We start from the raw sequence: 23,344 nt of genomic DNA on the forward strand, positions 1-23,344 counted from the left end.
ACTTCCTAAAGAAAGTGGCCTGTGAGCTGCACTTGGAGAAAGGGTATTATAGGCACATGGAAATGGCAAGGTGACAATGGACATGCAGAGGCATGAAAGCAGGGTATGTTTAGAAAACGGGGCTGACCAGCTTAGCTGGAGAGAGGGGAAGAGTGAGAATCAGAGGACAGGAATGTGTGGTGAGGGTCTGGGTCCTGGGGAAGGCCCTGAGGAGAGGAGGGTGGCCTTCTCCTCAGGACAAGGATGTCATAAAGAAGTTGAAGCATGGTGCAAGAGTGATGGTCTCAGGTTTGCATGTTAGATTTGGGATATACGGAAAGGTCTGGCAGAGATGCTGGTAAGAATATTTCGTGACGTGGGGTAGTGATTAAGGTGGCTTAGACTCCTGCCTCGGCCATAAAGCAGCTGTGGGACAAATTAACTTGTCTATGCCTCAGTTTCTGATCATTCAAAGGAGCTAAATCACAGTACTGCCTACCTCTGAGAGCCAGCGTAACGTTAGATGTAATCACACAAAGGCTGACGGTGGCTATAACATTGTGGTGGGTGTGTCTCTTAGTCCACGATTCAAGGATGCACGACGGAGCAAGTCCCTGTGTTGTCTAAACAGGAATTTAGGGTGTAAGTTCCCTCCTCACTGAGCTGGAAGGAAATGTGACCTTAGTGACTTTTGGGCTCAACTCTAGGATCTTGCACTGTGCGATGGTGGCTGTCGGTCAGCTGTATCAGAGCTGTCCCCTTCCCCTGCCGCACGGCTCCTTCTGGCCTGGCAGCGGAAGGAGGCTCCCGCTCATATTGGGGTGCTTCTGCCCGGATATGCCTCCCACAGGTGCTTTCTTACCTGACAAGTCCTAAGTTCTCTCTGCCTGAGGGAGTCACAGATTTTGCTCTGTTCCTCTGCACGGCTGCGGAAATCCTGCTCCTTCCCGTGTCTTCCAAACCAGTCTTTCTTATTCCTCTGTCAGCTTTTCTGCACAGCCCTAGTTCTCTTTTGAAAAGAAAAGTCAGGAACACTTGCTGGCCACATTTTTTTTTTTTAATTTATTTTTTAAATTTATTGGGGTGACAATTGTTAGTAAAATTACATAGATTTCAGGTGTACAATTCTGTATTACATCATCTGGCCACATTTTTTTCTACCCTACCACACACTTCCTCTGGGGCAAGAAGTGCAGAAGCCATTTCCTGCAGGAGTAAGGGCGAGGCAAGAAGAAACTATATGGGGAGGAATAAAACATTATTATTATTTTAACATACTGTCCAGTATCCTCATCCTCCTCATCCTCCTCATCATCATCTCAATCTCAATGAGAGTAACAAAGCAGGAAGCAGGGAACAAGCACCCGGGAGGAGGGGCCACATTACCTAAGCATAGGTCTAATGGCTGAACTGAACAGTCTGCATAGGGGCAGAGATGAGGGTGGAGAAGCAACCCATTCTGGGGGAATAGGGACGGGGCCAAGGGGAACTGTTGCTGGCTCAGGTACCCCCTCACCCCCACCATCCCTCATGGCTTGGCCTATGCGAGCTGGGCTGGGATTGCTCACCCCACCTAGCCCCCTTCAGGAAACTTTTCCTGTAAGCCAGTCTGCCTCATGGAGAACCAGCAGTTAAGACCTCTCCCCAGCACTCAGCTAGAGCAGAGACTCTGTCGCTGCTCCAGCCATGGGACATTCCCCGAAGAGTAGGACAGACACATGTGAGTACTAGGGCACACTCAGACACACAGAGACCCAGACTTGGGTCCACACACTCAGATGCACAAGAACAGGCACACCCTCATACCACGTGTGTATATTGATATGTCCAGATGCACATGTGGGTGGAGAGCTCACAGACACACACAGCACCCTCACACACTCCCACGTCCACTACAACTGTGTTCACAAACATTCAAACACGTGTCCACTCACAACCTGCTCTCTTACATACAAATGCACTCATCAGCACATTCACATTGAATCCAGATATAAATGTCGAAGTACACACATGCAGACACACACATTGAGTTCATCCATACACAGACATGTGCACCCACAGATCCCTGCATGCACAGGCATATAAGAGTTATACACACTCACATATAATCAATCCACATCTATTCACTGAGAGCCTAAAGATGGGTGACGTATGATACTAGGCCTGGAGAACCAGACAGAGAGTGTCTTTCAGGGAGTATATTAGTTTGCTCGACGGCCATAACAAAACACCATGGAGGCTTAAACAACAGAAATGTATTTTCTCTCACGCTGGAGGCGGAAAGTCCAAAATCAAGGTGTTGGTAGGGCTGGTTTCCTCTGAGGCCTCTCTCCTTGGCGTGGACATGGCCGTCTCCTCCTCTGTGTCTTCCCGTGGTTTTCCCTTGGTGCGTGTCTCCTCTTCTTATAAAGACGTAAGTCATATCAGGTTAGGGCCCACCCTAATGACTTCATTCTAACTTAATTATCTCCTTAGAGAGAACTCCATCTCCAAGTATAGTCACAGTATGAGGTACTAGGGGTTAGGTCTTCAACAATGATTTTTGAGGGGACACAAATCAGCCCATAACAGGGAGCTTACCTCTAACGGGGAAGATAGACCCAACCAACAGAAATATAAAATATTCAACTCTGATAAGGGCTATGAACAAACAGAAAGGGACTGTGGGAGAGAACAGGGAAGAGTGGAATGGAACCTTTAGACAGGGCGGTTGGGGAGGAGTCTGCAGAGCACAGGCCGCCCACCCTGTCCTGGGCTGAGTGCACTTGGCAGGGCCAAGTCTGTTCACCTCTGATTCCAGGCCCCACACAGGGCCTGGCCTGGAGTGTAGCTCAGCAAGTGTTCTGGGGGTAGACAGATGGGTGAGTAGATGAGTAAGTGTGGTGTTCCTTCAGTTCAAGAGACCCAGCTCTTGTGTAGGAAAGCGCTGAAGGAGAGGCAGGCAAGAAAACATCCCATGCCTGAGTGTCTGGGTGGTCAAAAGAGCATGGATAGCCTGGCAAGAACCCAGAGCCTCAGCCTGAGGGAAAAGCAGGAGGGAGGAAAGGACAGAGATGCTGAGGGTTGCCCTGAATGCCATCCCTGGATCTGTTGTGTGACTTTGGGCAAGTTACCTACCCTTTCTGAGCCAGTTTCCTCATCTGTAAAATAGGAAATAAAGTGGTAGCTACCTCACCCAGTTGCTGAGAGGATTAAATGAGATCATGCATGTAAAATGCTTAGCACATTGCCTAGCCCATAACTGGTGCATAATAAATGCTAGCTAATATTGCTGCAATTGTTGGTATTCCTTCTGGAAAACACATACCCTCATACCTGTTGGCCCCACCTGTCCCTTACCACACACATTCACCAACCACTAAGTTCCATCTTGTATACGGTTCTCCTCCAATCCCCTTGGTGACAGCCTCATCACCTCTCACCTGGACATCCCACCAACCTCTCCCCTTGACTTCCCAGCCTCCAGCTTCTCACTTACCAGTCCAGCCTCTACAATAGCCTCCAAAGAAACTCTCTCAACTGCAAATCTGATTGCATGACTTTCAGGCTTATAATCCTCCAGAGCTCAGACCCACCCACATGATAGAGGGCACTCAAAGATCTTTTGGCTCTGGCCTCAAATTCCAGCCATGGTCAACATGCACCAGACCCCACTGGCATATGGGACTACTTCCCAGGTCCCAAATCTCTCAGGCTTGCTCTTACTGTGTCATTGCATACTTTCCCTCTACTTGGAAGGCCTTTCCCATCTTCTCTGCCCTGACAGCTCTTACAAACCTTCCTTCAAGACTGAACTCAAGGGTCAGGAAGCCTTGCCCTGGCCAAAGTCAACTATCCTCCCATCCCCCCTTGTGGCTCCTGGGGAGTCAGCCCCACCCCGCTGCGTTGCTGTCATGAGTGCCTGGAGAGCAGGAACTTGCCTTGCCCTTTGGGATGTCCCTGGCACCTACACAGAGCCTGGTAGGTTCCCAGGACATTCTTTGAGTCATTGAATGAAGGCCTGACCCTGTGAGGTAGACATTGTTTTCTTTGTTTTACAGACAAGTAAACTGGAGTTCAAAAAAGCTAAACAATCTGCCCAAGCTTACATAACCAGGCTCAGCCATATTCAAAGCCCTTTTTATACACAGTTCCCCCTGCCTGGAATTTTTTCCCTTCACTCTCTTTCCTGGCTCATTCTTCAGACCCAACTTAGATAACACTGTCTATAGGAAGCCCTCCAGGCTCTTTATTTTGGGCTCACCCAGCTCTGCTTCTCTCATAAAACTGTAGACTGTTTCTCCCCTTCGGATTGTGAACATAGGGACCAGGGCTGCCTCTAGGGGGCTTGGGGCCCTTGTCTATAGACACAATTTGAGTCATCCAAAACTAGTATGTCAGCATTATTCTGGAGACCCAATTTCATGAGCGCCTACAAAAGAAATATCACATCAGCTAATGGAAGTGATCCATTTGTTACATTGCTCTCTAGGAAGCAGGGCCTGGCTGTGGAGCCCCAGGACAACCCCATAGAAATGAATCTGGAGTTCTTCAGGGCATCTGGTCGACCTCATGCCATGAACTAGAGGTAGAAAGAGCACTGAAGGGGAGAAATTGACCAGAGCCTACACAGGTCTCAGTCCGGGCTCAGAGCATCCCACATGTATGATAATGCCAGCAGTAAGCAGTCACATGCATTGGAGAGGACTTGAAAAATTTTGTGGACGGTACTCCAAAATGTGGGGCTGCCTGGGAGTGGGGCAGGAGCAGGAGCGTTGCTTGTCCAGGTCAAAAATGAATACTGTTAGGGTGGCCAGATGGCTCAGTTGGTTAGAGCGCAAGCTCTGAACAACAGGGTTGCCGGTTTGATTCCTGCATGGATGGTGGGCTGCGTCCCCGCAATTAAAGATTGAAAACGGTGAGTGGACTTGGAGCTGAGCTGCGCCCTCCACAACTAGATTGAAGGACAACGACTTGGAGTTGATGGGCCCTGCAGAAACACACTCTTCCCCCCAAAAAAAAAAAATCAAAAAAAATCAATGCTGTTAGAGAGCATATCCATCCTGCTCACCACTGGGACAATTTAGATATTGGGCCATTCATATGGCCTAGGTGGTTTATACAACCCCAAACCCTGTATAAGTCTATGAAGTAATGAAGTTGATTAAAGCGTGGGTGGTATTAACAGAAGAATAGTCTTTAGATCTAGGGAGGTCAGTATCTGCTATTTTCTGTTTAGCAGTCCACATTTAGAATTAGGTGTTCAGCGAGGAGTTCCATGTTTGAAGAAGAACAGGGAGGAGCTGGAATATGTTTAGCTATTAGAAGGGTCATTACATGGAAAGAAAAACAAAATTAATTTTGTGAGACCCCAGAGGGCAGAGCCAGGGTGGGGGGTGTGAGTAGGGAGACTTCAGCCAGATTTTAGAAAGTGTGTTCTAATAATCCCAGCTCTTCAACAACGGACTAGGCTGCTTGGGGAGACAGTGGGGTCTCTGTGCCTACAGATGTGCAGTGGCTGGATGGCCCCCCCTCGGGGAGACTGTGGGGCAGGTTCGTGCCCTGGGAGTGGTTTGGTTAGACTCCCGGTAAGGTCCTTCCAACCGTAAGCTTCTGAGACTAAATCTTCAGTGAGAATCTATCTTGTGCTGGATATCGTGGGGGTGAAAAGAGAAGAGAGATGGGGCCCCAAGTCGTCAAGGTGCGTGTGTCATTATGGGGGGTAGTGGAGGTTCTAGGGGCTATGACAGCCCAGAGGAAGGAACCATTTCGCACCATGACCACAATTATGTCTTCAAAGGCCAAAGATGTTGACCTGGAGAGCAATGCTGTCCAATGGAAATTTCTACAGTGATGAAAATGTTTTATATCTGGGCTATCCACTATGGTAGCCTCTGAAATGTGTCTAGGAGACTGAGTTTTAAATTTAATTTTAATAGCCATGTGTGGTGAGTGCCTACTGTCATGGGCAGCACAGATATAGAATATTTCCATCATTGCAGAAAGTTCTATTGGACGATGCTGCTTCAGAGAGTTACAACGGTAGCACCATGACCCTGAGGCCCAGAAGAGGCCTCTGCCCTTGAGGACCCTTCTTTTCCTTCCCACATCGTGTCAGTAACACTGAAGGAAGGCTCCAGGCTGGGAGTCAGAGCACCTGGCTTCAGCACTGGACAGGCCGCCTTGCTGTGTGACTTTGGATAAATCACTTACCTCTCTGGGCTACAGCTTCAATAAAATGAGAAGTCAAACTATAAGAGGGCATTTTTTTGGTTGTTGTATTTTTACATAAAGACTTGGTGGGTCTGGGATTTGAAGATTCCTCTTTTATCCTTTTAGGAGAGAAAAAGGAGGCTTCGCTCCTAAGCCTCCTTACCCCCCTTTCCTTCCATTGACCCCAACCTTCCACCAGCCAGACCTCAGCTCCCAGCGACCTGAAGAACTTTTGTATTTACCGCTTAGCACTTGCTGTACGGGTCTGTGACCTTCTTTAGAAACTTTTTCTTTACGAGTTTATTTTGGCGTGTGCTGAGCATTCATAAAATTCCTAGGGAACTGGAGGTTTAAAAGTCGGGCTTGTAAAAGGAGTAGGTGGGAGGGGGTGGGAACCGGGTGGAGAAGAGAGAGGACAGCAGCCAGCTCTGGGAAACTGGAGGAGAAGGAGGCTTCCATTTTCCACTCCGAGCCTCACTGCTTGTGAGCTCTGGGTCTTTTGGGTCATGAAAGGGGAGAAGAGGTGGAGGAGACAGGAGAGGGTGAGTGGGGGGAGCTGGGAGGAAGGAATTGGAAGCACAGAGGCTGAGATTTTCCCACTGGGCGAACAGAGCTGAGGCAGGTTCTGATAAGGGGTCTCTTTGGCTTGTCTGGGGTTTTTCTTGTCATTCATCTCTTCTTTGGCCCGGCCGCTCCTCAGCAGGTTGGAGGTGCTGGTGAATGGCTCAGAGAGCACGGGGCATATGAAACAAATTAGGTCTCTGTTACAGCCACCCAGAGGCGGGTGATGGATGTGGGCCTGCGTTCACGGCAAAGCTAATTGGCAACACACAGAGACATCCAAGAAAGTATATTATTTTGCCAGACTTCGGATTTTTTTATTTTTATTGTAGAACATTATACAGCCAGAGATAAAAAGCACAGTGAAAGTTTTAAATGTAATAAAAGCATTTGACTGCAGAGTAAAAATAACATACACGGAGAAGTTTGATTTAGATTCAGGTTTTATTAATGTTCTTTCATTGCAAAATGTTTCCAATTAAAAAACAATTCTGAGAGCGCCACATTAATAAACTGCTTGTCTTTCGGAAGGGCCAGAGATTTTGAAATGTAATGGTGGACAAATACACACGCATACATGCACAGTGCTACCAGGAGGTTATTACAACATCTAATATACTCTGAATTGGGGCTTGTATAGCTCAGACCTGGAGAGAGGTGAAAAACCTCATGGCTAGGCTTGGAGAAAAAGCACCTGAAGTCTATTCAGCACCACCTGACTTAAGAACCCCCAAATAGTACACTATCCCGGCTCACAAATCACCAGGAGTCAGCTAAGGCTGGAGTATGCTAGGCCTCAGTTTCCCCATTTGTAAAACGAGGTTGTTGGGTTCAGTGGCCTCTAAGGATTTCAGGATTTCTCCAGGGGAAGCCTTACTGATTATCCCCAAAGATTTCTTAATCCTTGCTTTAGGAAAAGTTAACTAAATATGAAATTGATTAGCAGTGAGGAGACCCAACCACACTTGCAACCTGTCAGACCAAGGGCTGGTGCTTGTGCCTGATTGTTTGTAAAGAGTAACTAGTAGTTTGACTGACTCCAACTGGAAGCTTGCAAAAATAACCAGCCATCTTCATAATATGGGAGGCAGGGATGTCAGATTATTTTTAATGGGTGGTTTTCAAAGGAACTTCATGTTTGCAAAGTGAGTGGTAAATTAATCAGTTCCTTGACTAATTCCTGACAAGTTGTTTTTAGAATAACTGGTCATTTTCAATTCAAACACTTGTTTAACTGTATCCAACTGTTTTATTTCTGCCCCCACACAAGTGGAGTTTTAAGGCTGGAGAGGAAATATAATTCTAATTCAGTGCTTGTTTAGGTGCCTTGAGCAGTTTGGCCCCCTGAGGCCTGGCCTGTGTGGGTCAGTTTGGGGGAGTTAATTTCTCCTTAGGAGACCTCTCACACACCTTGGGGGACCAGGAATGCTGATCACAAACCTAAAGATAAGCCTCTGAATATCCCAAAGGCCAGGAGCGGGATTTTTGTTCCTGGAGGGTGTCAGAGAGGGTTGGGCTCAGGTTTCGCTGTTTGCAGATTTGGAAGCCGAATGCACTGCTCATCCACTTCCTTAAACCCCCAACAGTCCTCTTCTCCCACCGAACCTCCCAGCCCAGGCCCCTGATTGAGAGCTCCTGGAGAAGGGCAGAGGTAGCCTGGAAACAGAGTCACTTGGTCAAGACAGACACACGGAGCCAGGTTTCCAGCGCTTTCACTCCCAGAGCGCATAGTGCAGCCAGCCCAGCACCAGCTTCAAAGTCCATTCTTGGGTCAACTTTTCAAACAGAAGATGGGAAGGGAATTAAATCATTTTTTCTTTGCTGTGGTCCCCGATCCTACTCCAACTTGCCTTTCCCACACCTTCTGTGTCCCATACTGACTTCTGGGGTACTGGAGAAAGGACACAATCCACCAGTGTCGGGTCTGGGCCTGGTTTTCAGGGAGAGTCAGCTCATGGATCCTCCAACCCACTGCAGGGCCAGATGACCTGTCCCATCCCCTAGTCTTGGCAGGCAGCCCCAGCGCCTTGGAAAGCTGGCGTGGTCTAATGGTGACCACCGCCCCGGAACCCTCTCCTCTCCACCTTCCCAGGGCCTGGATGGCCTTTGAGTAAACAGATAGCCCAGTGAGGTATGTGATCAATTAGCTTTGCTGAAAATACAATCATTTTGTTATTCCAAGCTGATGAGAAGTCCTCTTCGGCCTGCTCTCCCAGCCTCCACACGCCAATCAGCCCGTGTCACCGATATAATTTTCCACATAAACACAACCTTTGTGCAGCATCTACTCTTGTAAATAGATGTAATTCCCAAACCAAATAACGCACTTGGAGGGGAAATGGATATTACACATGCAAAAAGAAAAGCCGGCGATTTTTACACTTTGCAGGCAACAAAAGATTACCCCTAATTGTGAAGGGGGAGGGGTCCGTGCCGGTGAGGGAGGCAGCCGCTGCTGGGAAGCAGGGAGGCCAGCTTCCAGGCGGGGTTTTTTTTTCTCTCTCTGCACATGTGTGAGAGTGGACCACCAGGAACTGCTTAACCCGGGGTTGGTCCTGTTTAGGCAACAGGGAAAGCGTGGTTATTGTTGTTGATATCTTAAAGGAAATGGCAAGTTACTTAATTATAAGGTTGGATCTCCCTTGCCAGAGGGACCCCCTCCAAACCTGAAACTGTACACATCCTGTTGCACAAATGTCCCCTACATTCCTGGACGGGAATGACCTTGGTGGGTCTGGGAGTGTGTGAGTTCCTCTGAAAGGCATTCGTGTGCCTTTCTCAATGTTCTGCTCGCTTAAGTCGATCCCTAAATTAGACCTTGAAAGCAGCGGAAGTTCCCAGGCAGCCGGGAGGGAGAACGCCACAGAACCCACTGTGTAATCCTGGCCAGGTCTGGGCACAGGCTGCCTCCTGGGCTCTCCAAATGCCATGGAAATGAAGGCTGGACGCCCCCTCCTGTGCCTCTGGTCTCCCCTTGTCCTCTGCTGCCAAAGGGAAAAAGCCCTTTGGGGCCACAGGAGGCCCCTGCAGGGGTCCCAGGCTAAATGAGGGGGCAGAATGAGAGCTCCACAGGGAGAAGGCCACGGCAGGAGGAAGCGGCAGACTTGGGGCAATGCCCCTGCGCAGGGGCTATGGGCCCCAGGGCAGCCTCCCTCAGGACCCCACAGCCAAGCCCACCTGAACCAGGCAGCGTGGCCCACATTAGAGCCAGAAGCCTCCAGCTTTTACCCCCGTGCATCAGGACAGTGACAGAGTCACGGAAGATTATTTCTGTCTTTTGCAAAGATGCTTCTATTAGTAGGTGAGTAATGACATCTTGGCCTCAAGAAGGCCTGATGCTTTCATATAATGCTTCTGGGTCTTTATTTTGTGTACATTCAACACCATGAGGAGGAGTTAGAGAGGAGGTACTGGTCTGTTTATTGAGAGAGAGAGAGAGAGAGAGAGAGAGAGAGAGAGAGCAACGAGGAGCGGCAGAGTGACCGAGACTCGCTTCCAGGTTCTGTCTCCAGGCCTGGAAGAGGAGGGGTGGGCGGCCCTGTAACACTTCAGCTACAAAAGATTTTTCTTTCTGACCCCCGCCCCCACCTCCCCCACCCCGCCCATGAAACTCAGCCTAAGAACTCTCATCCCCCAGCTTCCATCTATTCCTGGCTCCTGAAGGCCATCTGAAACTCATTAGCTGCTTGAAATGATTGTCACGGGAGCTCTTGATGGAGAACAAGAAAGGGAGAGGGATACTTTTAAAGGACAGCAATCGGGACCCAAATGCTGGCAGATGTTTGGAAACCTGGCTGTTGAGGAGGGGCCTCCCAGAGGTGTGGGGACCAGCTCCTCAGCCTGACCCTGGCCCGGCTCCCACCTCCCCACGTCTTTGTTTCTGGGCAGCTCCTGGAGCCCAGGCTGGATAAGTCGGCTGTTTTCTGGTCTCCCTCACCAAGGAGGAAAGATCAGCGGTCCTGGGATATGCTACAGCCAATTCAGAGAACAGCTGTGGTAGTCACTTGATTCATTGCCAACTGCCGCTTAATTCCTGTGCTTTGTAGATGAAGTGATGTTCTGTTTGTCATAACAAAATCATAAAATATAAAAAAAGTTGAAATTATGAGAGCATACAATATTAAAATCACAGAATGAAAAAAATTGCAGAATGAAGAATCTTAGAATTATAGACTCTTCAAAATATAGAATAATAATAAAAAAGAACCCATGCATCGTAGGATGTTAGAAACCCAGAATACAGAGGGTGCCAAAAAATGTATACACATTTTAAGAAAGGAACAAAACTATATTAAAATTGTAATACCCAATATATACTGATAACAAAAGATGAATACAAGTCATGTTTGACTTCTGTAATTACAAGAGGTGTTCAAAGTGGTTACCATCAGCATAATTATAATACAGGATTTTTTTTTTTTCTTAAAATGTGTATATATATTTTTGGCACCCTCTGTATTAAAATCATAGACTCTTAGAATTCTTGAATAAATGACTTAGAGAATCACAGAAATGTTTCCAATTCTTAGTAGCATAAAGAAGAATTATGGAATTTTAGGGTTATGGAATCAGAATTCTTGAATACAAGAATTGTAGAGCATTAGAAATATAGAAAAATTCATAGATATCCAGAATCATGGTCTCTTAGAATCATAGAACACAAGAATGGTAGAATGTTAGAATAGTAAATTAAGGAAATGTTGAATGATATAATCTTAGAATCACAGACTATTAGTATCATGGAATGGTAGAATTAGAGAACCGTAGACTTCTACAATCATAGCAGTTTATAATTATAGACTCATTGGATTACAGACGCTTAGAATCACAAAATATTAGAATCAGAGAGTGTCTGTTTTGTCAGAGAAGTATAGGATCTACGAATTATAGAATTGTGGAATTATAGGCTTTTAAACATAGCCTTGAAGAATTTCAGAGGCAAAAAGGGATTTAGAGGTCATTTGGCCTCAGTCCTGGCCCAGCCGAAATCTTCATCTTAGACTTTTCACACACACACACACACACACACACACACACACACACACACGCACACTCCACAGTCCCTTGGCAATCCTGCACTTATGTCTAGACAACACGGTTTCATTTGATGATTCTCTATATCTCCTGGAGCTGATGACCTTCTTTTCTGTTCCCTTCTCATCAATACAATTTCCTACCACCCTGTTTTTCTAAGGGACCGTTTGCTTTTCTTTCTACAAGTCACCCAGCATCTTAATTCTCCATGCTTGTGCCCTGAGGGACAAGACTATTTCAATGATTAACATATTAGATGAAGCTTTGATCCCTTTGAGGCACAGGAGAAACAGGACAGACTTGTCTGTCTGTGTGTATGAGTGTGTCTGTGGTCTCTGTCCCAGAAACAGCAACAGATGGGCCCAGATATGTACCTACACTGTCCATTCCTTCTGGAAGGATGTGGAAAACACATCTGAGGCTGAGATATGCCTAGCCTGGCATATCTAGGTAAGGGGAGATTGGAAACTATAAACACTTTATGCTTATTTATTTTATGATTCTCCTGGGCTGGGGTTTACACAAATCGGACAACATGTGGATTAGATAATTTCCTGAGAATTAACAGCCCCTGATTGTTATCAGTCTTGAGGGTGATGGAAGCTGGGTTGATGAGGATGGTTCAGTGATAAGTTGATGATGTTATCATGTCCTCGTTGGGGTTCATCACCCACCATAAATCCCCAAGGGGGACAGTATACAGAGTGCACGGAGATGGATGGTAACACTCTGGATTCTATTACAACGTTTGGAATAAACCAACAGCAAAACACCCAGCTTCAGAGTCACCCTGGTACTTGAGAAAACGTTCACTTTCTAGTGAATTCATCCCAAACTCTGTAAAAGGACTACGCAGATATAAACAATTTAAATATGGAATCTCCTGCTTTTTATTCAAGCACCATAAAGACGGGATCTGTGCAGTGGCCGCTTAAATACGAGGCTGTCTTCCTCAAAAGATCTTTTCTCTGGCTCAGCTCACACACAGAACCTCCCAGACCTGTGTTCACCTAAAGTGCCCCAAGATTCCTTAGGAATGGGGCCACTCATGTTAGAAATGCTAAGAGACTGTGCAAGTCTTCCCACAGGTGAAATCTGTAAACAATCCCTTTCACCAATTTCAAATCTTTTCTTGAAAGCCAATTTAGTTTAGAAACCACAAAGCCCCCAAACTAAATCGCAGTGCTCAACTGGTTCTGGCAACACCATTTTGATGGAGCCAAGATTTTTCCAAAACTGCAATGCCTCTCTGAGAGGCAGAGCATGGTGGGCTCCAGGCACACTAGCCCAGGCCTCTCTGTGATGCTGTGTGCCTTTAGGCAAGTAGACCTCCTCTCTGGGCCATAGTAGTCCCACTGATAGATAGGAAGTTGGATCAAATAATCTAAAGGTGGGAGCAAAAATATTAGAAACAGGAAAAAAAACAATTTGGCTTTGTTTCCATTTTGTGAGTTGAATTTCAAATTAGTCAGGCCAATGTTTCTATTTATTCTTGAGGCAGTTCAACTAAGAATTGCTGTTTTCATGGCTCTAGGTTTTGATTTCAGATGCTAAACAACAAAACTCTGACCTAGACTTCCTTGACTCCTGACTGCGGCTTTTGTACAACACATATTTTCAGTGGTGCGGCATGTTGGGTTAACATGAGTGACACACACCGTTGCCCTCTCAATTCTGAAAGAAATGGCATGGACATAAGTTAAGGGGATCTCAAACTGGGTGTCATTGTGTGGCTCTCAGTTTCCTCATCTGTAAAATGGGGAGGGGATGGAGGCAGGGAGAAATCTAGATAGTATCTTCCTGCTCCGGAGCAAAGCATGAGTTTCAGAGGCCCCAGCCCTGCTTCTAAACAAGGCTGTTGGGGACATTGTACCTTGTTGCATCAGCAGCCCCTCTGGGGCCACCCTGCTGATAATGATGATGGGAGGGGTTGGGCCGAGAGAAATGAAGGGCCTTCACAAAGGGGACAATGGCAAAACCCCCATTTGTGGACAAGTCCCTTTCACTGGAAGCTTGAAAGGCCAAGGAGGAGGTCGGCAGGGTGAATGAGGCAGAGAGAGTGAGCTGCCTTGTTGCGGCCCCATTGAAAGTCCATGGACCCATCAGCAATGAAAGGAAGTGAGTTAAAAGAACAAGTGAGGGGGTTGTGCCCGGGGCCTGGTGATCCCCTCACACAGACATCGGACAGGACTGCAGGGCTCAGGCCATGTGGAGAGCCAGGCAGGCAGGGCTGCCCAGCAGGGCTGAGGGGGCCAGGCAGCTGGCAAACTACCCAGCTGCCTGAGTCCCACAGCTGGTCACTATGGACAAATAGCCAGTCAGTTCATTCAACAGTAGGTCAGTTTACACAAACAATGGGTGAGTCCAACCAAAATAGTCAGTTCGGTTATAAAATTATAAAAATGTTATAAAAATGGTTGGGGAAAAAAGGTGATAGAAAAACAACAATAACAGTTAAGTTTTTTAAAAAGTAACTTCCTTGGCTGTTATATGAGGAAAGAACCAACCAGGTCACCAGCTCAACTGCTCAGTCTTGTCCAGACAGTTGATGACTTAGCAGGTTGGGAAGTGGAAACGTTGAGGAATGGTCCTTTGCTCCAGTCCAGGACGTTTACAACCATGGATTTCCCACTGTTCTGCCCTCATAGAAACCCAGGTGATTATTCCCCCATGGGAGGAATATTCTAGATTCTTCCAGAGGGCTGCCGAGGGGTACCTGGAGCTTCCATGGGCATTTTCCTGTGACCCCACTACCATCCTGGTCCTAGTTGTATTAACTGCATTAAAACAAACAAACAAAAAGAATTCAAACAAAGCAAAACAAAGACCTCTCAATTTATAAACAACATTTCTCTGTTAACAGGTTAGGTAAAATAGGGGATATGCTAACTTTCCCTCTTAGGGGAAGTAAGGAAAGGAACCATGGAAAGAAGCATACAGGAGGAGAAGAAAAAAGGAATCGGGAAGGAATCGTGGACTTTGCACATGTGGAGCGCTTTGCAGTTAGAACATACTATGCAGCGTATTTTGTATCCATTAATTCATAACTATCCTTTGATAATTGTGCCAGTTTGAAAGATGAGGACACCCAGGTCCAGAGCAGTGAAGTTACTTTGCACATGTGCCCACAGCCAGTTGATGGTGGAGCTGGGATTGAGACTGGGTCTCCCGCCCCTTGTCAGTCTCAGAATTATAACATTGTTAGAACTGCTGGGAGTCATATGGTCTCATCCTTCTTTGTAGTGGTGAGGAAAGGAAGTTCGGACAGAGGAGCCCAGAGTTCTTACCAAGAGTGCACAGTAGTTTAAGAGGTTCTCCGTTTTCTGAGCTGAATGTCCCTTCATGGGAGAAAGTTCTTCTTTGTGTCTAACCAGACTCTCTCCTGCTGCAGGGCTCCTCCTTGTGGCTAGTCTCTGGAGGTAAGTCTGCCGGTATGCAGAGCCTGAGAGTGGGCTGGAGGGGCCCTCTTCCCCTGAAGTGGCAGAGGGTCTGGATGGTGGAGGAGAGCCCAGAGGGCCGTCTCTGTGTTTGGTGAATAAACATTGAAGTCGAGTTGCTGGCCTGTCATTCTGCAGCCTTTCAGCTAGTGAGAGGCCAGGTAGGCCGAGGCAGTCCCCGCAGGTGGCAAATGAAGAGGCTGGGCCTGGGGGCCTGGGGTCCAACTGGCCCCCCCCTGCTCTGGACAGCCAGTAGAGTCAGCCGTTGCAGGCCACGAAATTTCGCACCTTTGAAAGGCTCCAGAGCGGCCCACAGAAAAATAAACCATTCCTGCCATCCGTGGCAGGCCGGCCATCCTCAGGGGCTCCCCATCATGCACATGGAAACCCTGTAAAAGGGCCCAGTGTTTCCTTTTCCACTCCCCGAAAGGATGCGTGTTGAGCCTCGTGAGGAAGGCTGGGTTGGGCGAGAGTGTTTTATCCACAGCCAGTGAGGCCTGGTTCCAGCCCCACTTCCCCTGGGATAAGCCACCTTGGCTCTCTGAGCCTTGGTTTACACACCTGGAAAACAGGAATAAAAATACTTTCCTTAGAGTTTTCTTTTGCGTGTGTTTGATGGTGAAATAAGGCATACATGTGAGAGCACTTAGCAGATAGTAGGTGCTTTGTCAATGTCTTCTTCCTTCTCTTACTATCCACAGAACCTAGAGCAAGTCTGCTATTTCCTCTCAGAGCCTCAGTTCCCTCCTCTGTGAAGTGGGGTTACTTCTTACATAGTCGGGATTAAATGAGACAAAGGGTTATCACATTCCTGGCACACAGAAGATTCTCTAGTAGTAGTTTCCTTCTCTCTTCTTCCTGTTCTCCCTCCCATTTTAGTCTCAGGTGCATCATCTCACACATGGGAATGGTAATGACCCTCCTGTAGAGAATGCTATGAGGATAAATGCAGGGCCACAAGCACTTGAGGAGCCGCAATGCCACAGAACTAGGAGAGAGACTAGATCCCAAGACACTTTGAATGTGAGCAGGAGGGATGCCAAGGTTATTAATAACAAGTCTCACACTAGGCATGGCTCTGGCCTCACTGAAATGGTTCAGGCAGGAAAGCTGGGAGCCTTGAGAACAAAGGGAGGTCCTTGCTGCCTGTCGGCACCAAGGAGGGCTTCCTGGAAGAGTGCTCTGTCCAATACTATGGAGCTTAGTCTTTCTGTCCAGGTTCAGTTTGCTGCAAATGCTTGAAGGCCAGACTACTGCTGGCTCCCAGCAAGTTGAGAGACACCCCCAGAAGTGCCGTTGTTCTTCCACTTGGGCTTTTCATTGCTGAAAGGAGACAGAAGTAGGACTGAGAGGTGGGCGAACACAAGAGTAGATCCCAGGGTGAGCTCTCTAGCCACAGAGCTGTCTCCGGAGGTAGTGTGCTCCCTGTCACAACAGATGTCGAGCAGCGGCTGGAGGACTCTGTGACAGGTACAGAAGAGGGGCTATGGTCCTGGCTGAGAGGTAGGATGATCTGAGAGCCAGGCTTTGGGGTCAGGTACACCTGGGCTCAGTTCTGGCTTTGCAGTTCAACCCTGAGTGACTTTGGGTTAGTCTCGTAACCTTGGTAAAGTCCCAGTTTCTTCAGATATAAATTGGCAGTAATTCCTACTTCAAAGAGTCATTTTGGAGGTAATGCACATAAAGCATTTAGCACAGTGTCAAACCTGTGGCTCCCTCTGTAGCAGCTGAAAGTCTAAGATCTGACAGGCCAAAATTTGTAGGGGTTAAGATCCTATACTTTGAGGTTTCTGAAATTATAGTAGATTGAGTCCACTTATTTAACAGAACACTTACATAATGCTTACCCTGTGCCAAATAATTGTCTAGGGTCTTTACAAATATTCACTCACTTAATCCTTGCAACAACCCTAGGAGATTGGTACTGTTATTGCCCGCAATTTATGGATAAGAAATTGAGGCAGAGAGAAAGTTTAAGTAACCTGCCGCCAGTCACACAGCTGAAGAAATGGTGGAGGTGAGTCTGGACTCTGGTTCCAGTCTCTGCACATTCTAAGACCACAAACCACTCCATGTTCCTAAGGTTCCAGAGAATTTAACATTATGGGGCTTCTATTAAAGAATGAGAAGGTTCTAGAACAGGAGTTGGCAAACTTTTTCTGTGAAGGGCCAGATAGTAAATATTTTAGGCTTTACAGGCCATAATGTCTCTGTCAGGACTATCCAAATCTGCTGTTGTAGCCAATAGCGAAATGAATGGGCATGGCTGTTTCCAATAAAACTTTATTCATAAACATAGGTGGCAAGCGGATTTGGCTTGTGGGCTGTAGTTAGTTAACTGCTGTTCTTGAGACACAGCTCATGCATCTTCTGCTCTGCTGAGCACCTGCTGGGGGCTCCCTTCAGGGCTGAGTCTCTAGGGAGCCCAGCTCTGTCCCCCCTTTGGAGAGGCAGAGGGGCCTGGGATGGCCAGAGCAGCTCCCGGGGTGTGGGTACCTCTGAGTGTGGCTCTCTCTTTCTGTCCTAGAGAGGCTGTTGAAAAGGCTCCTCTCTCCAGCAGCGGGGACTCATTACTCACCGGCTGGAAAACAATGTTAATTTTCCCTAAGCGGAAAGCAGCAGCACTTGTGAGCCAGAGCTCATTTTGCTGCATGAATATTTATGGCATGTCCCCTAATTAAGCCCAGAAATAAAATTTACCCTGCTCACGGAGGCCACGGAAGACTGTAAGGCTGTGTCAGGAACTAGCCTCTTGTTCCTGTGGAGTAGGGTTGTCAATGAAACATTTGTGTCCAGAGCCACTTGGCCAGGGCCAGCGTCCACAGGAGGGGTGGGGGTGGGCTTTCTCTGGAAGGTCAAGCACGCTTGGTGTGGTCACTTGCTGGTGTAGCGGGATGACTGGGTCACCTTGCTAAGCCACGGCGGGTGGTTATTGTCTCAGAAGCTGTTGTCCCAGATCTGCATGGGGTGACACAGGTGACTCAAGGCCAGAACTCTGACAATATTCTTTTCCATTTTGTCAGTTATTTCATAACTGGGCATTAAAGTTCACTTTAGTGGCAATAACTCAGAGAGGGAGAGCCCCTAGCTGGGAGCTGGGTTTGAATTCCTCCTGACCAGCTCTCTCTGCCTCAGTTCCCCCATAGTCATAATGAAGGAGGAAATCCCGAGAATCATGGGAGGTGATGAAAGAGAAAGCTTTTGGGGAAGTGGTTCCCACCACAGTTTGGGGTTCCCTTTCCTCCAGGCCCTCCGTCTCTTAAACCCAGGAGCTGAGGAAAGCCAGCTCTGTCCAGCGCAGTAAACCTGAGGGGTTCCGGAAACCATAAATCTTGGCTTTTCTTTGAGGAGTCCTATCTCCAGAGACCCGCTCGGGCCCTCATATCCTCTTCCGTGGAGCCAATAAACCAAGCAAATACCATAAAGCTCCTGACCCCAGGCTGAGCCTTGAGGGTCAGAGTCAGACCTGGAGTTAAGAGGTAAGGGTTTTAGAACACGACCAAGTTGAACATGAGTCTTCCCCCTTTCCTTTTCAGAATGGAACTTGCCTTTGATTGTCTCTTCTGTCATCCTTTCAATTAGTGTCCTCTTTAAATGTTTCACAGCCCCTGAGAGATCCATCTGATGCTCTGCCTTCCCTACCCCCCAGGCTGCTGGGCAGACTGGGCTAGGAGGATGCTTTCCTAAGGTGGGTCCAGGTGTGGAATGGTCCCAGGGCTTTGGCAATCAGCACACCTTGTAAATTTGAAAGTCAACAAGATGTGGAAGCAGGGGAGACCCCTAGGCGGAGAGGAGGAAGTAGGGTGGTGGTGGTGGGGATGGGTCAGTTAAGTGCCTTCTGCCTCCCCTGAGGCTGGGCCTGCCCCACCCCTGGGAGCCCCAGGACTTCTGCTCTCACTCTCCTGCCTTCACATACTGAGCTCAGATCTGATCACAACAGCCCAATAGCCTGGATCCTGAAGGGGCCTGAGAGGGCTTCTGTCTCACACCCTCTCCCAACAGATAAGGAGGCTGCAAATAAGGGGAGGGCCTTATCCAGGTCAATGTCAAGGCAGGTGTAGGGGCAGTAACAGTGGGCAAGGTCAGGAGACCTGGACTCTGGTTCTTGTCTTGGCTGAGCCCAGACCCTAGTCATACACTGTGACCCTGCCACAGGTTGTTGCTTTATTTTCTAACCTATAGGTTACCATGGAGGTGGCAGGAAGGATCACAGCTTCCTATGGCCCATCTCAACTGCAAGAACCACTAACTACTATTTACACCCAGGATACCATCTTCACAGAACAAGGATGCCGCACTCTTACTGGTTTGAAGGTGGATGCAAGGGGCCCTTTAGAACACCTTCGCTGAGGTATGACTTTGGGAAAAGTCACTTTACTTCTCTGGCTTCAGTTTCCTCATCTCTACAAGGGGAATTGCAATACCTCCCTTGCCTATCCTCACAGCTTCTTATGAGGGTCAAATGAGATACTGATTATGAAGGTGCTTTGTTAGCATGTGTTAGAATGTGTTTACATATGAGAGAATAAGCAGTAACGACATCCCTGTTGTTTTTATCATTATTTGATGTTTGCTGTCCTTCCTGACTAGCCAGAGGATCTTGTGTCCTCTGGAGACCTAGGCCCAGGAGCCAGTTCGGCCCGGAAAGGGGCCAAGAGGAGGCTGGGAGTCCTGCCGAGGCCCGTGCAGGGCCTAGAAGACTTGGGGAGCTGCAGAGTTAGATGGCTGAGCACTTTGTCCTTCTTCAGGTCCAAGCCTGTTAGCTGGAACTATGGCACCTGCACAGCTGACACCTCCTTAGTGCACCATTTGGTGCTAAGACAGGCTCACGAGTGAGCTCAAGGGACCTGGGTACCCAGGCTTGGGCTCTGCCTCCGCCCGGTCCCACAAAACTCCCCACTCTCTGCCCTAGAGGCCAAACGAGGCTCTGTGGGTCTTGGACACCAGGTCCCTATCCCTAAACACCCTCCTCATTTCCATCAGCTCAAGAGTTTGGGGACGAAAATGTAATCCACATGCTTTTAATTCATTTGCATTAAAGCCATCACAAAGCTTTGTAAGAGCCATTTGTGCTTGTGTGCTCTTGGGGGATCTTAGCCATCTCAGGCCTTGTCCTCCTCTCAGGGAAAACAAAATCGTACTGCTCCAGGAGTAAACAACCCAAAACCTTCCGCATTTGCTTATCCCACTGACCTCGTCACAATTGGAAATGAGAGGCCCAAGTCAGTCTGCCTTGGAGCTCAGCAAACCCTTATGCCTGGCAATTAAAGCTCTCCATGATTTGCCCCATGCTATCTTTTTTTTTTTTTTTTTTAAAGATTTTATTGGGGAAGGGGAACAGGACTTTATTGAGGAACAGTGTGCACTTCCGGGACTTTTCCAAGTCAAGTTGTCCTTTCAATCTTAGTTGTGGAGGGCGCAGCTCAGCTCCAAGCCCAGTTGCCATTGTTAGTTGCAGGGGGCGCAGGCCCACCATCCCTTGCAGGAGTTGAGGAATTGAACTGGCAACCTTGTGGTTGAGAGCCCCCGCTCCAACGAACTGAGCCATCTGGCCACCCGGGAGCTGAGTGGCAGCTCATTGACTTCATTCTAGTTGCGGAGGGCGCAGCTCGCTGACCCATGTGAGAATCGAACTTGCAGCCCCGTTGCCTAGAGCTCGCACTCTAACCAACTGAGCCACCCATCTGCCCACCCCATGCTATCTTGATAGCAGACTTTCTCTAGCATCCTACCAGGCAGGTGTATTTGTGAAGCCAGAACCCACCTGGCATTGATGTTCCTTGCTGCCTCTGTTCATGCTGTTCCCTCTCCCTGACTATGTTTCATCCCTGCTGTTACTGAAATTTTACCCATTCTTTTGAGGCCCAGCTCCAGCCCAACCTCAGCTTTCCCTTGATCATCCTAAATGAAGGAATTTCCGGGTCCTGACATCATAAATGTTCATTGAAGAATGAATAAATGAATGGATGAATGGAATGGATGGATGACAGGGGCTCAGCTGTATATTTTCTTCTTTCTTATCTCTCTTCTAAAATGTGCCAGGTCCAGATTTTGGCACATGCAGAGGCTCAACAAATACCTGAAGGAATGAATGAGTGTGCAGTGAATGAATGGATACGGAATCCCTTTACAGGGCACGTACTATGGGCCAGCTACAGGGCCAGATGCTGGTGTTACAGCTGTGAATAAGGCATGCTTTATGCCCACATGCTCTTATGTTTTAGTTGAGAAGTCAGGCTTACACAGAGAGTTGCACAATCCATTACTTATTTAGCGTGTGCTGTGATAAATGCTATGAGAGAGGAAAATTAGTCAGTAAAGAAGTGAGTAAGTGAGGAAGGAGTGAAGACAGGAATAAGCAAACAGAATGAGGGAGGGAGTGAATATATAAATGAATATCAGGGAGAATGAATGACGGGGTGAAGGAATGATGGATGGAGATTAATCAGTTACGAGGGAAAGAATCCATGCCCCATGACCTGGTGTTTATGGAAACCAGGCCTAGAAGCCCGAGTTGCCCAAAGTCAGCCCCTCTCCTGCTTCCCAGAGGACTGGTCAGCAGACTGGGCAGGAGAGGCTCCCAAGTCCAGGGAGCCAGCCCTCTGTACCCCGAGTCAGGACCACTGCCACTAGCTTAGCACCTCCAGAACCGAAAGGGAGTCTTAGAAAGAGATGAAGACTTTAATGCATAGCCTCTCAAGGCCTTCAGGGTCTGATTTTTGCTTAGCACATAGACTGAACCTCAAAGCTTTCACCGTCATACCCAGTACCTACGTATCTTCCACAGTGAGAAGTCAGGCTCAGAGGGAGAGGGGGTCCACCCAGGGCATAGCACCAGTGCCCTGATTTCAAGGTGCCTTAAGGAGTCTTTGCTGGGACTGACAGGCCCCTTATGATCCAGCTGCCTTTTCATCTCTGCCCTCCTCTCCTAATCTTCTCCGCTTCGAGTCCTCCTTTAGCCCCCAGGCCTCCTCCCTATTCCTGGCCTGTGCTGGGCACTGTCCTCCTAGTTCCCTCTGCCGGGGATGTGCCCCCGGACATCTGCAGGGCTGGCCCTTTCACCGCCTTTAGGGCTTTTCTCAAAAGTTGCCCTAAGGCCTTCTGTGGCCACAATGTTTATAATTTCATTCCTGACTCCTCCTTCTGTATCTCCTTCCATTGCTTTAATTTTTCTTTATAGCACTTATCCTTATCGTACACACTGTCTATTTTTCTTATTTATTTTATTATCTGTTTCTCCCACTAGGATGCAAACTTTAGGAGGGCAGAGATTCTGTATTGCTTTGTTCACTACTGTGTCCCAGCAGCTGGAAGACAGCCTGCCCACAAAATATGTATTGAATGGATAAATATAGCACATTCAATACCAGCTTCTCCTCTCCATCCAAAAGCCACTGCCACCGTCTTTTCTTGCCTGGACACTGCAATAGCCTCTTCTCTGACCCCCAGCCTCTTCTTGACCCCAGCTTCCTCTTTGGCCCAAAGTGAGCTTTCCTTTATGATAAGTATAACTAGTATATAATCCCCCTTCTGGAAACTCTTTACTGTCCCCTCTTTTCTTTCTCTTGATTCTGCCTTTCCTGACTCTGTAAAATAAAGATACAAAAGGATAGCCAAGAAGTGTCTGACACGTGGCACACAGTAATTGGCAGTTGCAGTCATCCCTGAAGATACAGGCATCCAGTTGGAAGGCGCAATGAGGAGGGAAGGGACTATTTCAAGGTGTGGGGAGATGTGTGGGACAGCATGGACCAGCATACAGGGATGGCAGCAGCGTGTCATGAACTGAGGGACCACATAGGAAGTTGGGGTCAGCGTAGGAAGGTTTGGAGGCACTGGGGGAGTAGGAGGGACCAGTGGGAGCCAGATCCACTGGGAGGGCCCAGGGGACCAGGGGGAGGTCCGCAAGGGTGAGGGCATAGACTGAGTCCCCTCCCCAGGCCAGGCTTGCGGCCACACAGATTTCAGCAGGAGAGTCCTGACCACTGGGTGACAGAATTGGTTGGCTCAGATCCCAGAAGGTATTGACTGCCAAACTGAGGCTCTTTGCCCCATTCTGCAGGCCACCCAAAACCCCTGTGAATTCCTTCAACAACATTCAACACGTTTTCAAGCACTAAGTAGGAGTCAAGTGCTACAGT

General features: G+C 48.0%; 1 long non-coding RNA gene across 1 annotated transcript; it reads left to right on the forward strand.

Moving 5' to 3' along the window:
* Positions 1 to 9,599: 9,599 nt before the first annotated feature.
* Positions 9,600 to 19,762, forward strand: LOC141572367 (uncharacterized). The gene is made up of 2 exons (XR_012497725.1): positions 9,600 to 10,033; positions 19,386 to 19,762. It is a non-coding gene; the product is annotated as an uncharacterized LOC141572367 (long non-coding RNA).
* The last annotated feature ends 3,582 nt before the right edge of the window (positions 19,763 to 23,344 follow it).

The sequence above is a fragment of the Rhinolophus sinicus genome, linkage group LG06 (assembly GCF_036562045.2).
Source record: "Rhinolophus sinicus isolate RSC01 linkage group LG06, ASM3656204v1, whole genome shotgun sequence".
Lineage (NCBI taxonomy): Eukaryota > Metazoa > Chordata > Mammalia > Chiroptera > Rhinolophidae > Rhinolophus > Rhinolophus sinicus.